This window comes from Chrysemys picta, chromosome 13, assembly GCF_011386835.1.
Source record: "Chrysemys picta bellii isolate R12L10 chromosome 13, ASM1138683v2, whole genome shotgun sequence".
In the NCBI taxonomy this organism is placed as follows: domain Eukaryota; kingdom Metazoa; phylum Chordata; order Testudines; family Emydidae; genus Chrysemys; species Chrysemys picta.
The window spans coordinates 7589341-7610465 of record NC_088803.1 but is presented as its reverse complement, the minus strand read 5'-3'; the positions used below and the strand labels follow the sequence as shown (position 1 = coordinate 7610465).

Sequence of the window (21125 nt, the reverse complement as noted above, 5' to 3'; positions counted from 1 at the left end):
ACAGCCCAGCATGGCCCACCCCATGCTCCACCTTGAGGCCCCGGCGTAGCTGCCGCTTTCCCCTTGGCCCCAGCCCTGGCAGGTTGCTTGTCTTCCAGGAAGCGTGCTGGAGCTGGGGCTGGAGCTGGGGCTGGGGCTGGAGCTGGGGCTGGGGCTGGGGCTGGTGCCTGCAGCAGGGACATGAGGCAGTTGGGGCTGCCCAGCGCTGGGAGCCCCCGGCACTGGGGCCATGCCATCCACTGCTCGGGGGGCTGTGGGAGCTGTGGAGGGGTGGCCTGGTGCTCTTGTGGTGGGGTGCGGAGATAGGGGCTCGGGACTCCAGCGGGGCAGGGGAGGTGGATGGGGCGGGGCCTCAGGCAGAAGGGGAGGGGCTGGGGGCGTGGTTCTCCCAAGAAGCGGCTCACACCCCGTCAATGCCAACAGGGATGAAATCCCATTGCTTAACTCTTCAAGGGAAACACGTCTCACCTGCACATTGGCTAGAATACAAGGAGAGAGCTGAATCTTCTCACACTGCGGGTTAGGTTTTTAATTCCAAGTTGATTGACTCTTCATCACTTTAAGGAATATTAAACCTGAGATTTCAGTTAAAAAGAATTATTTTATTTGGTTGTTTCCTGTGATCAGCTGCCATGGAGAGATCATTAACAAGGCTACATAAAACATTGGCCACATTAACCTCTGCTTCCCCGAATGCCCAGTACACAGTATAGCCGCCCCTTTCCCAGCCTTCCTCCTCTGCTATCCCTAGTGCCCCCATGCTACAATAGAGCTGCCCCTTTCCCATTCCTCACCCTCTGCTGCCCCCAGTGACCCTTAGCCCCAGGTACATTCTTGCATGTGCAGCTGGCACTGTACAAAACCAGGATGTACAGCAGCACACTGCTGGAAACAAACCAACCAACCCCGAACGCCATTCTGGGATGTATTGGCAGGCGTGTTGTAAGCAAAGTGTGAGACACACTTCTTTCACTCTCTACCACGCTTATTAAGGCTGATCAGGAGTATTGTGTCCAGTTCAGGTAAGATGGGGACAAATAGAAAAAAGTCAACAGAGCCGACAGCAAGAGAAGAGAAGGGGGGCCGAGGACAGCCACATCTAGAATATGGAAATACCTTCCGAACCACACAGGGACTGTGGAAGTAGCTTCAGTGAGATTTGAACTGGATGAATAGAGAATTTGCCCCTATGAATGGAGAAGATTTTCAAGGCACATGTGACAGCCAGTCTCCCAAACACTTAAAAGTATTTAGGTGCCTAATTCCCATAGAAATCAATGAGAGTTAGGCACCTACATATGTTTGGGGATGTGGGCCACAATTCCTACTGAATGTCCTTGGGAATTGGGACCATAACTCCCATGTGTGCCTTTGAACATCTCCCCATTAGTTCCTGCAGTGGGTCATTCCTTCACATGTCATCTAGATATTTATTGTCCTGCCACAGATGAAATATGCAGAAGAATCAAGAAGGGGGAACCTCACCACGGTGACTGAATTCATTCTACTGGGATTGTCCAAACACCACAAGCTGGAGGTGCCTCTGTTCTCCGTCTCTCTGTTAATTCACACCATTACCCTCATGGGGAACAAACTTCTCATAATCATCACCATGGACGCAGCCCTTCACACCCCCATGTATTTCTTTCTCCAGGTCTTATCCTTCCTGGAGATTTGCTATACCTCGGTCCCTGTCCCCAAGATGCTGGTGAACTTCCTCTCAGAGGACAGGAGCATTTCCTACATGGCCTGCACTGCACAAATGTACTTCTTGGTCTTCCTTGGAATGTCTGCTTCCTACTGGCCGCCATGGCGTATGACCTCTACAGGGACATAAGTAACCCATTGATGTACAGGCTCATCATGAACAGGAGAGTCTGCCTTTCACTGACAGTTCTCTCGTGGTTCAGTGGTAACGTGGTGTCCCTAGTACAGACAGTCTGGGTTTTCGCCTTGCCATTTTGTGGGTCCAATAAAATAATTATTTCTTCTGTGATATTCCCCCATTTATTAAGCTTTCTTGCATTGACACCTCTCATTATGAAATGCAGTTATTTACAGCTGCTATACTGGTCATCTTCATTTTCTCTCATCCTTCTGTCCTACATCTTTATTGTCTCCACCACCTTACAGATGGCATCAGCTGAAGGCAGACACAAAGCCTTCTCCATCCGCTCCTCACACCTCATTGTGGTGACATTGTATTATGGGAGCTGCAGTCTGATCTATTTAAGACTGTCAAGGCTGGATCCCCACTTTGAACTTTAGGGTAGAAATGTAGGGGCCTGCATGAAAACTTAACTACCAGCTTAGCTCTGGTTCTGCTGCCACCATTTCAATGGATTCCATTCCTGGGAAGCCTTGAAAAACCTTCACCAATTCCCTGGTGAATACAGATCCAAACCCCTTGGATCTTAAAACAAGGAGAAATTAACCATCCCCCTCCTTCCTCCCACCAACTCCTGGTGAATACAGATCCAACCCCCTTGGATCTAAAACAAGGAGAAATTAACCATTCCCCTCCTTCCTCTCACCAACTCCTGGTGAATCAAGATCCAAACCCCTTGGATCTTAAAAACAAGGAAAAATCAATAGGTTCTTAAAAAGAAGGCTTTTAATTAAAGAAAAAAGTAAAATTCATCTCTGTAAAATCAGTATGGAAATTAACCTTACAGGGTAATCAAACTTAAAGAGCTCAGAGGACTCCCCTCTAGTCTTAGGTTCAAAGTACAGCAAACAAAGATAAACACTCTAGTAAAAGGTACATTTACAAGTTGAGAAAACAAAGGAAAACTAACATGCCTTGCCTGGCTATTTACTTACAAGTTTGAAATAGGAGAGACTTGTTTAGAAACATGTGGAGAACCTGGATTGATGTCTGGTCCCTCTCAGTCCCGAGAACGAACACACTCCCAAACAAAGAACACAAACAACAGCCTTCCCCCCCCCCCCAAGATTTGAAAGTATCTTGTCCCCTTATTGGTCCTTTAGGTCAGATGCCAGCCAGGTTACCTGAGCTTCTTAACCCTTTACAGGGAAAAGGATTTTGGAGTCTCTGGCCAGGAGGGATTTTATAGTACTGTACACAGGACAGCTGTTACCCTTCCCTTTATAGTTATGACATGCCCCCCAAATCACAGATAGTGTTGGACGTTCGGTTCCACACTGGCTGTGATTTTTTTCCTGGAGTTCTAGAAGAAAACAGAGTTAATAAGACACATGTACCTTTAGACATACTCTTGATTATATAAAAACTAACAATATGTTTCATTCCAAGAACAATTGTTAACCAGTTAACTCTGGGAAACTTTCCCGGGAGAGAGCATCAGCCACTTTGTTAGAAGCTCCCGAAATGTGTTGTATTTCAAAATCAAAATCTTGGAGAGCTAAACTCCACCGAAGAAGATTTTTGTTATTTCCCTTGGCGGTATGAAGCCACTGTAGCGCAGCATGGTCTGTTTGTAGTTGGAAACGCCGTCCCCAAACATATGGGCGTAGCTTTTCCAGTGCGTACACAATGGCATAGCATTCCTTTTCGCTGATTGACCAATGGCTTTCCCTCTCAGACAGTTTCTTGCTGAGAAACACGACAGGATGGAATTCTTGATCCGGTCCTTCCTGCATTAAAACTGCTCCCACGCCTCGCTCGGACGCATCTGTGGTTACTTGGAACGGTTTGTCAAAGTCTGGGGCGCTTAGCACATGGTCAGACATGAGTGTTGCCTTAAGCTGGTTAAAGGCCTTTTGACACTCATCTGTCCACTGAACTGCATTTGGCTGTTTCTTTCTGGTTAGGTCTGTCAGCGGGGCGGCGATTTGGCTGTAGTGGGGTACAAATCGCCTATAATATCTAGCCAAGCCTAAGAAGGATTGGACCTGTTTCTTAGACTTTGGAACCTGCCACTTTTGGATAGCATCCACTTTGGGCTGTAGGGGATTTATAGTTCCCTGACCCATCTGGTGCCCCAGGTAAGTCACTCTGTTTTGGCCTATTTGACACTTTTTAGCCTTAACAGTTAGTCCTGCCTGCTGGATGCGCTCGAAAACTTTTTCCAGGTGCTCCATGTGCTCTGCCCATGAATCAGAAAAAATGGCCACATCATCGAGGTAGGCACCTGCAGATTCTCCCAATCCCGCTAGGAGACCATCTACAAGTCTTTGGAAGGTGGCGGGTGCGTTTCGCAACCCAAAAGGAGTACATTGAATTCATACACCTCTGCCTGGGTGACGAAGGCTGACCTTTCCTTGGCGGGTTCATCTAGTGGTACTTGCCAGTACCCCTTGGTTAAGTCCAAAGTAGAGATGAATTGGGCATGTCCCAATTTCTCCAATAGCTCATCTGTGCGTGGCATTGGATAGTTGTCAGGACGAGTTACAGCATTTAGCTTACGGTAGTCCACGCAAAAGCGTATTTCCCCATCTGGTTTGGGAACTAGAACCACTGCAGATGCCCATGCACTATTAGAGGGGCGGATTATACCCATCTGTAGCATGTCCTGGATCTCCCTTTTTATAGCAGTTTTGGCATGAGGTGACTCCCGGTAGGGTGGGGTTCTAATAGGGTGAGCATTACCTGTGTCAATGGAGTGGTATGCCCGTTCGGTCCATCCTGGAGTGGCTGAGAACATTGGTACAAAGCTTGTGCACAGCTCCTTGATCTGCTGTCGCTGCAGACGTCCAAGGGTCGTGGAGAGGTTCACCTCCTCCACGCCACCATCCTTTTTTCCTTCATAGTAGACACCTTCAGGCCACTCCGCGTCATCTGTTTCCTGGGCTGTAAACTGGCAAACGTTTAATTCTCTGGAATAAAAGGGCTTAAGAGAATTAACATGGTATACCTTAGGCTTTATGTTGGAGGTGGGGGAGGCTATGAGATAGTTAACAGCTCCTAGGCGCTCCTGGACCGTGAATGGTCCTTCCCACGATGCTTCCATTTTATGGGCCTGGAGCGCCTTTAAGACCATGACTTGGTCTCCTACTTTGAAGGACCGTTCTCTGGAATGTTTATCATACCAGGCCTTTTGCTCTTCCTGAGCATTCTTTGGGTTTTCTTTAGCAAGGGCTAAAGAGTGTCGGAGGTTGCTTTGTAGGTTGCTTACAAAGTCTAGAATGTTAGCTCCTGGAGAAGGCGTAAACCCCTCCCATTGCTGCTTCACCAACTGTAATGGCCCCTTAACCTCGCAGCCATACACAAGTTCAAATGGTGAAAACCCTACACTGGGATGTGGTACAGCCCTGTAGGCAAAAAGCAACTGCTGCAACACTAGGTCCCAATCACTGGAGTGTTCATTTACAAATTTACGTATCATGGCCCCCAAAGTTCCATTAAACATCTCCACCAGGCCATTGGTTTGATGGTGGTAAGGGGTGGCAACCAAGTGATTCACTCCATGAGCATCCCACAGGTTTTCCATGGTCCCTGCCAGGAAATTAGTTCCCGAATCTGTAAGGATGTCGGAGGGCCAACCTACCCTGGCAAAAATGTCTGCTAATGCCTGGCACACACTTTTAGCCCTGGTGTTGCTTAAGGGTACTGCTTCCGGCCATCGGGTAGCAAAATCCATGAAAGTCAGTACATACTGCTTTTCTCTGGGTGTCTTCTTTGGGAAAGGACCCAGAATATCCACAGCTACGCGCTGAAATGGGACCTCAATTATGGGTAGTGGCTGGAGAGGGGCTTTAACCTGGTCTTGGGGCTTTCCCACTCGTTGGCACACCCCACAAGACCGGACATATTTAGTAACGTCCTTGCCCATTCCCTCCCAGTGGAAGGACTTCCCCAACCGGTCCTTGGTTCTGTTCACCCCAGAATGGCCACTGGGATGATCATGGGCTAAGCTCAAGAGCTTTACCCGATAGTTAGTGGGAACTACCAACTGTCTTTGAGGATGCCAGTCTTCCTGGTGCCCACCAGAAAGAGTCTCCTTGTATAAAAGTCCTTGTTCTACAACAAACCGGGATCGGTTCGAAGAGCTGAGAGGCGGTGAGGTGCTCCGCGCCGCCACCCAAGCTTTCTGAAGGCTGTCATCTGCTTCCTGCTCGGCCTGGAACTGTTCCCTTGATGTTGGAGACATCAGTTCCTCCTTGGACTGTGGACTGGGGCTTGGTCCCTCTGGAAGCGATGCAGGTGCTGGGGCTGTTCCCATTGACTGTGATCCACTGTCCGCTGGTGCACTATGTGGTATCTCAGGCTCTGGCTGAGCCTCTTGGGTAGGGTTATCTGCTGCTTCTGCCAGGTCAGGCTCGCTGGTGCCCTCTGGCATTGGAGTTGTAGACGGGTTTGCAAGCGCTGGACTCAGGGCTCGCAATGGTTCTGGTGCTGGTTGCGTTGCCAGTTCCGATTCTGGGACTAGCTTTGGCTGGGTCTCTGGGATTGGATCCACTACGGTTGTTGCAGTCGTTGGCAGGGGATCCTGTTCCACCACCTTTGTCTGGGTCTCTGGTAACCCAGACGGGGCCCTGGTGGACGGCTCAGGAACAGGGATGGGGGTGAAAGCTTGCTTAGCCTGGCTGCGGGTGACTATTCCCACCCTCTTGGCTAGCTTCACATGGTTTGCCAAATCTTCCCCCAGCAGCATGGGAATGGGATAATTGTCATAGACTGCAAAAGTCCACATTCCTGACCAGCCCTTGTACTGGACATGCAACATGGCTGTAGGCAAGGTTACAGACTGTGACACGAAGGGTTGAATTGTCACTGGAGCCTCCGGGTTGATGAGTTTGGGGTCCACTAGGGATTGGTGGATAGTTGACACTTGAGCCCCAGTGTCCCTCCAAGCGGTAACCTTCTTTCCGCCCACTCTCAAGGTTTCCCTTTGCTCCGAGGGTATGAGAGAGGCATCTGGGTTTGGGGATCTTTGGTGTGATTGGGGTGTAATGAACTGTAATCGGTTGGGGTTCTTGGGGCAGTGAGCCTTTATATGTCCCAGTTCATTACATTTAAAACATCGCCCTGCTAAGGTATCACCGGGACGATGTTGGTTGGTGGAGACTGGTGTGGTGGGGTGAGAAGGCGTCTGGGGTTTCCCTTGGGATGTGGGTGGGGCTTTGGGTTGTCCCCGGTGGTAAGGTTTTGTTTCGGCTTGCCCCTTCTGATATTCGCTCCAACTGCTACTAGTTTTTTTCTTTTCTGCCACCTCCACCCATTGGCCTCCAATCTCCCCCGCCTCAGTTACAGTTTTGGGCTTCCTATCTAGGATGTACCTTTCTATTTCCTCAGGAACACCCTCTAAAAACTGCTCCATTTTTACTAGGGAAAGCAGATCTTCCAGAGATTTAACATTTGCTCCTGATACCCGGGCATCACAATTTTTGTCAATGTGGTAGGCATGACGGGTAAATGACACATCCGGTTTCCACTTTAGGGCTCTGAACCGCCGACGGGCATGCTCGCGTGTTAGCCCCATTCTGAATCTGGCCTTGTTTTTAAAAAGTTCATAACTGTTCATGTGTTCCTTAGGCATTTCAGCCGCCACCTCTGCTAAGGGTCCACTGAGCTGCGGCCTCAGCTCTACTATGTACTGGTCTGCAGCAATGCTGTATCCAAGGCAGGCCCTTTCAAAATTTTCTAAGAAGGCCTCAGTATCATCGCCTGCCTTGTAGGTGGGGAATTTTCTGGGATGGGAAGTGGTACCTGGAGGGGGGTTGTTAGGATTGCCTGGTGCATCCTGCTTAGCCTTTGCTACTTCCAGTTCATGCTTCCTTTCTTTTTCTCTCTCCTCCATCTCTTTTTCTTTCATCTCCATCTCTCTCTTGTGGGCCTCCTCTTTGGATTTTTCTTCTCTTTCTCTCTGCTCTGTCTCGAGTTTTGTTAATTGAAGCAGTCTCTGATGTTTTCTTTCATTTTCTTCTGCTTCTAGTTTGGCCAGTTCTATTTTTTTAGCTACTTCTTTGGTAGTCATTTTCCTGTTTTCTTGTGCTGGGTCACCCCCTCTGCAGTTGACTGAAACTGGGAAGCTCTCAGCTCTGGCTGCTGCTGAGTTAACAGAGACTTTCTAACTAGCTACTCCCGAGGATGTAAAAAGAAAAAAAAAACACAATTCAGCTTGTAAATTCCTTTTACCTTTGTTTGCCCATTTGAACACTTCTCTTAACAAAGGACCTGTCAAAAAAACTTAACACCTCTGCCTTCAGGCAAGGAGAGATAAGATATGCATCTATCTACCTCCAGCTCGGCTTTCCAAGCACCTAGAAGGAAAAAAAAATCTCACTGGCTTTTGGGTTTAAAATGATCCCACCGCTCTACCACCATGTCAAGGCTGGATCCCCACTTTGAACTTTAGGGTACAAATGTAGGGGCCTGCATGAAAACTTAACTACCAGCTTAGATCTGGTTCTGCTGCCACCATTTCAATGGATTCCATTCCTGGGAAGCCTTGAAAAACCTTCACCAATTCCCTGGTGAATACAGATCCAAACCCCTTGGATCGAAAACAAGGAGAAATTAACCATTCCCCTCCTTCCTCTCACCAACTCCTGGTGAATCAAGATCCAAACCCCTTGGATCTTAAAACAAGGAAAAATCAACTAGGTTCTTAAAAAGAAGGCTTTTAATTAAAGAAAAAAGTAAAAATCATCTCTGTAAAATCAGTATGGAAATTAACCTTACAGGGTAATCAAACTTAAAGAGCTCAGAGGACTCCCCTCTAGTCTTAGGTTCAAAGTACAGCAAACAAAGATAAACATTCTAGTAAAAGGTACATTTACAAGTTGAGAAAACAAAGGAAAACTAACACGCCTTGCCTGGCTATTTACTTACAAGTTTGAAATAGGAGAGACTTGTTTAGAAACATGTGGAGAACCTGGATTGATGTCTGGTCCCTCTCAGTCCCGAGAACGAACACACTCCCAAACAAAGAACACAAACAACAGCCTTCCCCCCCCCCAAGATTTGAAAGTATCTTGTCCCCTTATTGGTCCTTTAGGTCAGATGCCAGCCAGGTTACCTGAGCTTCTTAACCCTTTACAGGGAAAAGGATTTTGGAGTCTCTGGCCAGGAGGGATTTTATAGTACTGTACACAGGACAGCTGTTACCCTTCCCTTTATAGTTATGACAAAGACACAATTCTATTCACTTACAAGGCTGCAACAACGTGCTCTCTCTGATTAACACAACCGTCACCCCCACCTTGAACCTGTTTATCTACAGCCTGAGAAACAAGGAGGTGATAGGGGCTCTGAAGAGATTGTCGGGAGACAGGAGAAAGAGAAAAATATTTTCTCACAGAAAGTAATTTGGGTGCATATCTTTTTTCTGATATGAATTACACAACAGTGCAAATCTGGAGTAGCTCTTTGAAGTCAGTGGCATTCAATGCTGCAGTTGAACTAGTGTTCAAAAACTGCAAAAAAAACACATAAAAATGTTAACATTTCTTAATTTTTTTATAAAGCAACAGACACTTGCATCTGAAGAAGTGAGGTTCTTACCCACGAAAGCTTATGCTCCCAATACTTCTGTTAGTCTCAAAGGTGCCACAGGACCCTCTGTTGCTTTTTACAGATTCAGACTAACACGGCTACTCCTCTGATACTTAAATTTTTTGTGTGCATTGAAATCAGAAATCAAATTAGAAATCAATGTTTCAGAAATGATGACGATCTTCATAGCTGCTTGAAACACAGAAAAAATTACAAAAAATCATCTGCATTTAATGTAAATAGTCTCTTATTGTTTTCATTTCAACTCAAAATTGGAATGAAAAATGTTGTTGAGATATCTAATTTTGGAAAATAATGTTAATGTCCTCTATGTAAAATCATTGTATTTGAGACCACATGTGTATATGACTGTCTTCTAGATATCTGTATTTACTGGGAAGGGCTTGCATGGATCTGGGAAGGGGATATGGAGAGCATCGCCTCCATTAAGAACGGCCATAGTGGGTCAGACCAAAGGTCCACCTAGCCCAGTATCCTGTCTTCTGACAGTGGCCAATGCCAGGTGCCTTAGGGGGAATAAACAGAACAGGTAATCATCAAGTGATCCATCCCCTGTCGCCTATTCCCAGCTTCTGGCAAACAGAGGCTAGGGACACCATCCCTGCCTGTCCAGGCTAATAACCATTAATGGACCTATCCTCCATGAATTTATCTAGTTCCTTTTTGAACCTGTTATAGTCTTGGCCTTCACAACATCCTCTGACAAGAGGTTTCACAGATTGACTGTATGTTGTGTGAAGGAATACTTCCTTTTTTTGTTTTAAACCTGCTGCCTATTAATTTCATTTGGTGACCCCTAGTTCTTGTGTTATGAGAAGGAGTAAATAACACTTCCTTATTTACTTTCTCCACACCAGTCATGATTGTATTGACCTCTATCATATCCCCCCTCAGTCGTCTCTTTTCCAAGCTGAAAAGTCCAGTCTTATTTATCTCTCCTCATATGGCAGCCGTTCCAGACCCCTAATCATTTTTGTTGCCCTTTTCTGAACCTTGTCCAATTCCAATATATCTTTTTTGAGATGGAGTGACCACATCTGCACGCAGTATTCAAGATGTGGGTGTACCATGCCTTTATCTAGAGGCAATATGATATTTTCTGTTTTATTATCTATCCCTTCCTTAATGATTAAGGTCAAGGTTGACCAAATGCTATTTTAAATCATGAATGTTTAGTTGACTGTGGTAAAGTAAACTGGTGGTTCAGTCATTCCTTCACGAGACGCGTATCTATATGTGAGGAAAGTTCCTCCAAATTTCCATTCCTCCCTGCGCTGTTTGGCCAAGCTTTGAAAGAAACCCTGGCGTATGATGGCTGATTCTCCATGGTCCTGCAGCTTCTGCCATCGATTACACTTGTGCAAAGCAATTACAGAGCGAAATGTAAAATGCTGCCAGAGCAGAATGATAGGCCTGATTCTTCTCTGACTGACACCCGTGTAAATCAGAAACAACTGCACTGACATCAGAGGCATAAGTCAGGGAAGAAACAGATCTTGAGTATTTATATTCTCACTCAGAGGTGGGAAAGATTGCACAAGTTGCAAGACAGTGGACATTCATACTTCCCTCTCCTTCCTAGAACTGGTCCATATAAAGTAGGCCAGCTGGCTTGTTGTTCTCCAATTTCTCCATTCTAGATACACTACAGAAGAGAATTTCTCTCACGGACCCTTTGACCAACTCCTGAGTCTCTCAATCCTCTTAGGGATGGAGGCAAAGCCCAGTGAAGTCAATGGAGAGACTCCCATTAAAGTCTGTGAGTTTGGACCAGGCCATGAGTTCTTAAAGGGTGAAACTCACTGCTGTTCAGAAGATCAACAGAAGGCCCATGCACCACCTGACTTCCAGCTAAGTACTCCAAATATGGCTGAAATGTTGTGTAGGCCTAACACTGGCTCTCTGGGGAGGGTAATATTTCACCCCAAATGATGCATACTGACCCTATCACTGAGAGCTTGGGATACAACAGGTGGCTCACAAACAACTATTTGATTGTCACTGCACCCTGATCATGATTAACTGATATGATGTGGATCAGTAGAGGACGGAGCATTGCTAAAGTGAACACCTGACCCGTTCTCTGAATGGAAAGAGGATCCAAGATCTTTCTGGTGATAGTGGGAAAACTCTTGATGTTGAGTAGAGCTGGCTGGAAAATCAGGATTTTCCTGGGGAAATGTTTATGGGGAAAATCCCCATTATAAATATTCCTGTCTGGAAATTCCAATTGTCCTGCATGAAATTTTGAAAACATAGGAAACTGTTGGGTTTTTCCCCACACTTTCTTATCTTTTCCAAATGATTTCCAGCTTCAGAGAATATTGCATTGAAAGTGGGCTTTTTTTAAAGTTAAAGTATTGCTTTCTCTCTCTGAAAGTAATATTTTCTGCACTTATTTTCCAAATGGAAAAAGTTGGTGGAAAGTCAGAAAGTAGTTTCTCCCGCCCCCTCAATTTCTTACTGTTTTCCAAATTTTGCCATTTGGAAAATACCCTGCTGGTGGGAGGATCCCGGCCTAGGAGTTTCCCAAGAGAATAGTGGCATTAAGTGCCCAATGGGAGATGGGTAACTTGGAGAATGGCGTGTAGCCATCCATCCATCCACCCATCCCCATCCCTATCTATCTCCCTACCTACCTATATACTTAGCGATCTGGTGGGATGGCAATTTTATATGTGGTGGTGTTTTTTAGCTAACATCGTGGTTAAAACAAAATCAAATGTTATGTGATTTTAAAATAAAAACAACCATAATAACAACAATAATAATTAATCATATAAAATCAAAGCACTTAGCACAACATGACTTTGGGGCAAAACATTTTTCCTTTATTTGTGAGTTATGTCCCCGTGCACACTTTCATGGTGTTCCAGAAATGCTCAATCAGAATAATTTTCTGTTTGACTTTCCTGATTACAAAATGGGAAAAACGAAAACTCTCCACCTGTAAGGGATCATGTAAAGCTTAATGTTTTAATTGTTCACTTTCAACGTGCTGGTGAAGATTCCACACCCTGCTTCGTGCCAGCACAATAGCTTTGATTTCAGGAGTTTCAGTCACTGCACAATCGGAATAACACACTGATGTCTCAGACCCATCGTGTAAGGGTCTCAAAAAATAACAAGTCAAGTGGCAGCAGACCAGGTGAAAGGAGCTAAAGTTCCTAGTGTGTGAGTGTTTCGCTGAGTGAAGCAGATTCCAATGACCTCTGGTCCCCCAGGCCCAGCTCCGCAAAGGGACGAGGCACCTGAAGACTAGGTGTAAGCAGCTTTAGGCACCACTGCAATCCACAATCACATGTTCTGCTGCCATTTAACTCTGTAGGCACTTAACATTACTGATGGCCGGATACTTAAAGGTCTTTAGGTACCTAGTGGGATTTTCAAAAGCTTCTAAGCCCCCAAATCCCACCAAAATCCATCCCTTTACTAATCTGGCCCATGTCCCCTAAATTTGAGCTGTAAATATTCCCTAAGAGCCTAACTTGCTGCGTGTGGGCATGCTCCTCTGGACACCCATCTGACACCTAAGTCCCAGCACAATCCTTTAGTTAGGCTTGGCAGAATCCCTTTTTTTTTTTCTAATTTCAATGCATGACACCAGTGTGCACCTTTAAGCATTTTGTTTCTATTTTTATCAATTTTTGTTTTCACAGTTGTGCAAAATTATGAGTTTTAAGGGTTTTTTTAATTATTTTTATTGATTTGAACAATCACAGCGTTAGAGGGTTTTCCGTTCACCTCCTACTCTGGTTCTTGTGATGCAGACAGAAAGCAGAAGACCAGAAGTCCAAAGTGCAGGCAATGTGATGTTTATTGGGGTTAGTTTCAAGCAAACATATCCACAGCTCTACATGCCGGCCGAGTCTGTTTTCCAGTTTTCCGTTCCCAGCTCTGACGCCGCAGAGTGTTTACCTCGTGTCTCCCTTCCCAGCTCTAACACCGCAGAATCTTGCCTGTGTCCCTGTTCCCCATTCCCCACTTCTTAGCAGGCCCAAATATACCTGCTGTGCACACCTCTGGTCCTACCCCTTACAACTTACGGTCATATTCCATTTTGGAGGGTCATGAGTCTGGGGTCTTCATGCGACCTCTTTTATACTCCATGGGACAGGTAAGGAGTGACGTTGTGTTCTGGCCAAGGCCAGACTTTTCTTTGGCTTTTAGTGTGTTTTATGGCTGCCCCCAGCCCCATTCCTTCTTGTCCTTCTTGATTGGTTGCTTGACCCTGGCTTGAGAGAAGATCCAGGCAACTTTCCAGTGTATGCTCACATATTACACTCCCACCATACCCTGTAACACCTTAACACTATATGCTTGTGGGCAGATGTAACACACAGCGTCTTTGTTCTTTGTTCACACATATTAGTAAAGATATAAGAGTATCAAAAAGTCAAACCCCAAATTCTATGCCAGGCTCACAAACAAGCCTATATACTAATACACAATTGTGGGAAATTGTGAGGATGGGTGACACAACAGGGCTGGACAGACAATAATTAGTTAATGACAGGAAATGTTGATTTTAAAAAGTCAAAGCTTTATAGCTGTTAAAACACACAGTGACAACATCCATGCCCTGTCACACAATCCCAGATTCTGGCAAACAGACGCTAGGGACACCATTCCTGCCCTTCCTGGCTAATAGCCATTGATGGACCTATACTCCATGAACGTATCTAGTTCTTTTTTGATCCCTGTTATAGTTTTCAACTTCACAACATTCTCTGGCAAGGAGTTCCACAGGTTAACTGTGTGTTGTGTGAAGGAATACTTCCTTTTATTTGTATTAAACCTGCTCCCTATTAACTCAGTCTTTTAGCTCCCCTTACCCCAGGCTGATCCAGGGCCCATCCACACTAGAACTCACGAGTCAGCGAATACCTGGCTCTGCAATCATTACTTATGAACTGGTTCTTCTGCATGGGTCTCACTGTCACTGTCACCTAAAGCAAATACTCACCAGCAACCACACATCACTGAACAAAACCACTAACCCAGGAACCTATCCTTGTAACAAACCCCGATGCCAACTCTGTCCACATATCTATTCAAGTGACATCATCATAGGACCTAATCACATCAGCCATACCATCAGGGCTCGTTCACCTGCACATCTACCAATGTGATATATGCCATCATGTGCCAGCAATGCCCCTCTGCCATGTACATTGGCCAAACCGGACAGTCTCTACGCAAAAGAATTAATGGACACAAATCTGACATCAGGAATCAAAATACTCAAAAACCAGTGGGAGAACACTTTAACCTGTCTGGTCATTCAGTGACAGACCTGCGGGTGGCTATATTACAACAGAAAAACTTCAAAAACAGACTCCAAAGAGAGACTGCTGAGCTAGAATTGATATGCAAACTAGACACAATCAACTCCAGTTTGAATAAGGACTGGGAATGGCTGAGCCATTACAAACATTGACTCTATCTCCCCTTGTAAGTACTCTCACACTTATTATCAAACTGTCTGTACTGGGCTAGCTTGATTATCACTTCAAAAGTTTTTTTTCTCTTAATTAATTGGCCTCTCAGAATTGGTAAGACAACTCCCACCTGTTTATGCTCTCTGTATGTGTGTATATATATCTCCTCAATATATGTTCCATTCTATATGCATCCGAAGAAGTGGGCTGTAGTCCACGAAAGCTTATGCTCTAATAAATTTGTTAGTCTCTAAGGTGCCACAAGTCCTCCTGTTCTTCTTTTTGCGGATACAGACTAACACGGCTGTTACTCTGAAAACTGTCACTATTAGAACAGCTCTGGTAATTCAGGGCTCCCACGTGAGCTGTGGTTTGCTACATCACACCACCTAATGAGTTCCTGTTATACACATTGAATTGCAATCTACAATAAATGCCTAGAAAAAAGTTTGCGATTGGTTATAAAAGTCATAGTCTTACTTAGAGCTTTTCTCAGAGCCTCCTTGACCTCTTTGTTTCTCAGACTGTAGATGAGGGGGTTCACTATGGGAGTCAGGACCGAATAGAAGATGGAGAACACTTTGTTCAGTGCCGCAGTGTCTGGGAGCATGTAGACAATGAACACGGTCCCATAGAAAATAGTGATGATGATGAGGTGAGAGGAGCAGGTGGAGAAAGCCTTTTCCCTCCCCGTGCTGGAAGGGATTCTCAGGACAGCGTGGATGATACACACGTGAGATGTCAGGGTTAAGAGAAATGGAGGAAGAATGAATATAAAGGAGAGAAGGACAGTTTTATCAATGGGGTGTAATCACAAAGGAAATGGTCAATTTCATTGGGGCCACAGAAAATCAATTGTGATAACCAACATGCCGCAATGGTGCTGACCACAGACCCACTTAGCCAAGACCCAGCTGCTAGCTGGAAGGAAAATCTTCTCGTCATGTGGGCTGCATAATGCAGAGGTTTGCATATGGCTAAATACCGATCGTAAGACATCATCGATAAGAGACAACATTCTGTAGCTAAAAGAGAACCAAAGATATCAAATTGTACGAGGCAGCCACTCACAGAAATGGTTCTGTCCCCAGTCAGGAGACTGGCCAGCAACCTGGGCAGGATGGTGGAGCTGTAGCAGGTCTCCAGGCAGGACAAGTTCCCCAGGAAGAAATACATGGGGGTGTGAAGGTGCTGATCAGCCAAAACTAGTGCAATGAAGAGGATGTTCCCGGCCACAGTAACAATGTAGATCACTAGAAACAGCGGGAAGAGAAGAATTTGAAGTTCATGGAGATTCCCAAAGCCCAGGAGGATGAATCCAGTAATGGACGTTTTATTTCCCTCTGTTGTGTCTGCCATGGGCTCTATCAAGAAAAGTAATAATTAAAAAGCTGTAACAGTAGCCTGTGGAACATGACATGAAACAGATACATTTGTGGAGGGGTGGGGGTGTTACTTTATTTTATTTGATGTTTAAACTGGTTATAGAGGTAGGGAGAGGCTCTTTGGGATTTCTACACTTCGGGGGGAGGGATAGCTCAGTGATTTGAGCATTGGCCTTCTAAACCCAGGGTTGTGAGTTTAATCCCTGAGGGGGCCATTTAGGGATCTGGGGCAAAAATCTGTCTGGGGTTTGGTCCTGCTTTGGGCAGGGGGTTGGATTAGATGACCTCCTGAGGTCTCTTCCAATCCTGATATTCTATGACCTTTCCCCTGCAAATACCATCAAAATCAGCAAGATGGATTTAGTTTAGATAGTAGAAAAACATTCTAACTCTAAGGGTAGTTACGCCCCGGAACAGGTTACCAAGGCAGGTTTTGGAATCCCTGTCATTGGACATTTGAAAAGCAGCTTAGACAAACACCTGTGAGAGATGGTCTAGATGGTCAGCACAGGAGGGTGGACTAGGTGATATCTCAAGATGCTTTCCAGCCCTTCATTTCTATGGTTTATGATTCTATCTCCTTGTGACACACATCTCTGAATTTTTTACTGATTCCTTAGTGGTGAATTTGTATGTGAAGTTTTAGTTAAGCAGTACAATATTAGTAGGTTGATTGTTATTCTATGTCTTTTTTTAGGGTGTTTTAACAGGTTTACAAATCCTAGACATGTAAATATCAGATACAATACTTGCCTATTTCTTCTTCATGTCAGCTAGAAATTACATTATTTCAGTCATATCAAACTGTAAGCTCATGTGTTATAGGGTTGCTTTCATCATCTGTAACCTAGAAAGCACTCTGATGACAAATTAATGAAGAAAGAGAGATAGATGGATGAAGGAAAGGGAAAACCTTCTCTACCTCCTTCTGGGGTCTCACTGACCTCTGGGCTTTAACCAACAACAATCCTGGAGGTTGGCTTTTATGCAGTGAATGACTGGGGATATACAAACGATCATAAATCCTCTGAAATTCCTGCCATTTTCTCTGGTTAGGGCTGACTGAGTAAACCCAGGGTGTTCTACATGCATCTAAACTGTCTGCTCAGGGTGTGTCTCACAGAAAGAAATCTGTTACACATCATTCATGACACTATACATACCTTCTGTGAATCTGATGAGAAGCTTTGTGCTTCCTCAAAAACAAGTATAACAAAAGCTGGACTCTCTGATGTGACCTCTTCATGCAGTCTTTCGCAGAGTACGATACAGGATCTAGAGTCTATCACCATCATCTTCATGGACCTCAGTAAAGAGACCTGAGAGTTCTACACAGGACCCCCAGTTCCATTCTCCTACTTGGCACTGCTGGCTTTTAACTGATCCCAAAAGTGACTGCCTCCTCTTATTCGTTACATGAGAGAGCCACAACTCCCTGGAAACTTCTGCTAATGGGAATTTTCAACTGCCTCAAAGATAGAGTTAATACTGCATTTATTTTTAGAACTTACAAACAAGTGTAACAAGTAAACTCCTAACCTGAGTGAGAAAGTTGCAGAGATAGGAGAACTTCTAGCTTCAAAGAAGGTGTTTCTCTTTACCAGTGCTAAGGAACATAAGAATTGCCACTTTAGAGGAGGTCAGTCATCCACCTTACCCACTCTTCTGTCTCTAAACTGGCTAGTACCAACTGCTTTAGAAGAAGGTTCATAGTTTCACAGCAGAGACATTGAATCATCTTTTCTGACCTCCTGTACATAGCAGGACATTACTTTTAACCCAGTTAACTCTGTATTTAGTCCAATAATGTGTGATTGGTTAAAGCAACTTTCAGAAAAGCATCTGTTTTTGATCTGAAGAGCTCGAGAGGTGGAGAATTCACCACTTCCCCTGGTATCTTGTTCCAGTGGTTAATCATCTTCTCTGGAAGAGTGACTCCCTGGCTGGCGTGCCTCCTCATGTTTGGGCATGGCCTAGCAGGGTCTTCTTCTTCAGCACCCCGTGCCAACTGTCACTTTGGCCACTCTCCGGTGGTCTAGTTCTCGTGACTTGGCCCTCCAGCTAAATCACATAGAATCTCACCCCTTCTGAGATAAACTCAGTTCAGCTCAACAGTAGTTCAGCAGCTGCACACCAGATCTTCAGCCTGACTTCAGATTTCATTGGCCTTCCAGCTCATCTCTGCAGGTCTTCATGCCACCATCCTCGGCAGGCTGGTAGGGGAACCCCGGCCTGCCCTCTATGCTGCGTTCCAGCCCAGGGACCCTGTCGTAAGCAGCTCAGCTCTGTCTATTCACTCCCATTGCCTCCCCCCGGGCTACTTTCTAACTCAGCCTGTTCCTAGGCCTTTCTCAAAGCCCCTTCTTGGGCCCACTCCTCCACAGTCCCAGAAGGAAAGAAGATTTGTTATGGTGAACAAAGCTAATGTAGAGGTCCTACACCAGGGTTATCTGACCCTAAGAGGCTCTTTGTATTTATCAGTCTCAGGACATCCTCTGGCCCCAGACTAGCCTTCCTCAATGCAATCTATAATTTTTCTCTGACCTCAGCCAGCCCTTCCTTCAAGTTGCTAGCACAGGAGAACCATCCCTTCTCCTGCTCATCCCCTACTGTATTGGGCTTTTCCTCTATTAATTCCTCACTCCAGGTTTGACCTCTCTCGTAGGTGTAATAGGGTAGGGCTGACTGAGCTCCCAGGTCCTCATTAACCTCTTTCCGGCCAGTGTGGAGTCAGTGTCCCCCTTCAAGCCCTCAAGGTTAAACACTTGTGCCCCATTTTTCTAATTTACATTTGTCTGGCTTCTGTTTCCAGCCACTGGTTCTTGTCCTGCTAAAGTAAGAGTGCCCTTTAGTACCAGGTCCTTTCTCCGCATGAAGGAAGTTCTACTCTGTAATCAAGTCACTTCTCAGTCATCTTTTTGATAAGACTGAGAGGTAGAACCCCAGGACCCCATAGAAAGTCTCCAAGTATCCAAATCAGTTAGCTGTTGGCTTAATATGGGATGATACTGCTGGTAAATCTGAAGCAATAAATAATTTATCACTAAAAGCAGTGACATCCTGGGGGTAAAAACCTGATTTTCTTGTTTACCCAAATTTCCCATTGATCATTACTGGTAAGGGACTAACTACTATAGCTTGGTATGCAATGTTCACCCAAAGTCTTTCTCACATAATGGGCTAAGCGGAGAAGCTGAAGACCTCTAGGTTGGATTCTCATTTCTTCTCTTGAGTGGTCTTGATAATAACTTGCACATCATCCCATTAGCGGGATAAATATGTTAAAATATAATGATTGGAGCTGGCCAAAAATTACCCTATGGAACAATTTTCCATTGAAAGATGCTGCTTTGACAGAATGAGAAGATTTCATGAGAATGTGTTGATTAAATTGAAACTTTCAGTGGAGACCAGGCAGGCTCCTGGTTGACTTCAACTTGACAGTATCAATTCTGACAGAATCAATTCTGATGCACTTAGAAGAGAGGAAAGTGATTAGGAACAGTCAGCATGGATTCCCCAAGAGCTAGTCATGCCTGACTAATCCAATTGCCTTCCATGATGAGCTAACTGGCTCTATGGATGAGGGGAAAGTAGTGAACTTGTTATTCCTTAATTTTAGCAAAGCTTTCGATACAGTCTCCCACAGTATTCTTGACAGCAAGTTAAAGAAGTATGGGCTGGATGAATGGATTATAAGGTGGATAGAAAGCTGGTGGCTCCATGTCTAGTTGGCAGCCGGTATCAAGCAGAGTGTGCCAAGGGTTGGTCGTGGGGCCGGTTTTGTTGGATATATTCATTAATGATCTGGAGGATGGCGTGGACTGCACCCTCAGCAAGTTTGCAGATGACAAGGAGGGGATGACAAGATGGGAGGAGTGGGAGATACACTGGAAGGTAGGGATAGGATATAGAGGAACCTAGAAAAATTAGAGGATTGGAACAAAATAAATCTGATGAGGTTGAACAAGGACAAGTGCAGAGTCCTGCCCTTAGAACGGAAGAATCCCATGCACTGCTACAGACTAGGGACCGAGTGGCTAGGCAGCAGTTCTACAAAAAAGGACCTAGGGGTTACAGTGGATGAGAAGCTGGATATGAGTCAACAGTATGTCCTTGTTGCCAAGAAGGCTAATGACATTTTGGGCTGTATAAGTAGGGGCATTGCCAGTAGATCGAGGGACCTGATCATTCCCCTCTATTCAGCATTGGTGAGGCCTCATCTGGAGTACTCTGTCCAGTTTTAGGCCCCACACTACAAGAAGGATGTGGAAAAATTGGAAAGAGTCCAGCCGAGTGCAACAAAAATGATTAGGGGGCTGGAGCACATGACTTATGAAGAGAGGCTGAGGGAACTGAGATTGTTTAGTCTCCAGAAGAGAAGAATGAGTGGGGATTTGATAGCTGCTTTCAACTACCTGAAGGGGGTTCCAAAGAGGATGGATCTAGACTGTTCTCAGTGGTATCAGATGACAGAACAAGGAGTAATGGTCTCAAGTTGCAGTTGGGGAGGTTTAGGTTGGATATTAGGTAAAACTTTTTCACTAGGAGGGTGGTGAAGCACTGGAATGGATTACCTAGGGAGGTGGTGGAATCTCCTTCCTTAGAGGTTTTTAAGGTCCATCTTGACAAAGCCCTGGCTGGGATGATTTAGTTGGGGATTGGTCCTGCTTTGAGCAGGGGGTTGGACTAGATACCTCCTGAGGTCCCTTCCAACCCTGATATTCTATGATTCTATGGTTCTGTGGTTCTGTGAGTTGGCTGATTCCTCAGCTGCCTGGCTGTCCAGATGCCCATGCTGCCTGCCCATCTCCAAGGCTCCCAGCTGCCCAGCAGGAAATGTTAGTTTTGATGAAA

At 45.3% G+C, this 21125-nt stretch overlaps 2 pseudogenes; one reads left to right on the top strand and one right to left on the bottom strand.

Moving 5' to 3' along the window:
- Positions 1-1447: 1447 nt before the first annotated feature.
- LOC135975209 (olfactory receptor 10A7-like) lies at positions 1448-9234 on the top strand (annotated as a pseudogene).
- Positions 9235-15307: 6073 nt separating this feature from the next.
- Positions 15308-16242, bottom strand: LOC135975473 (olfactory receptor 11A1-like; annotated as a pseudogene).
- Between the last annotated feature and the right edge of the window lie 4883 nt (positions 16243-21125).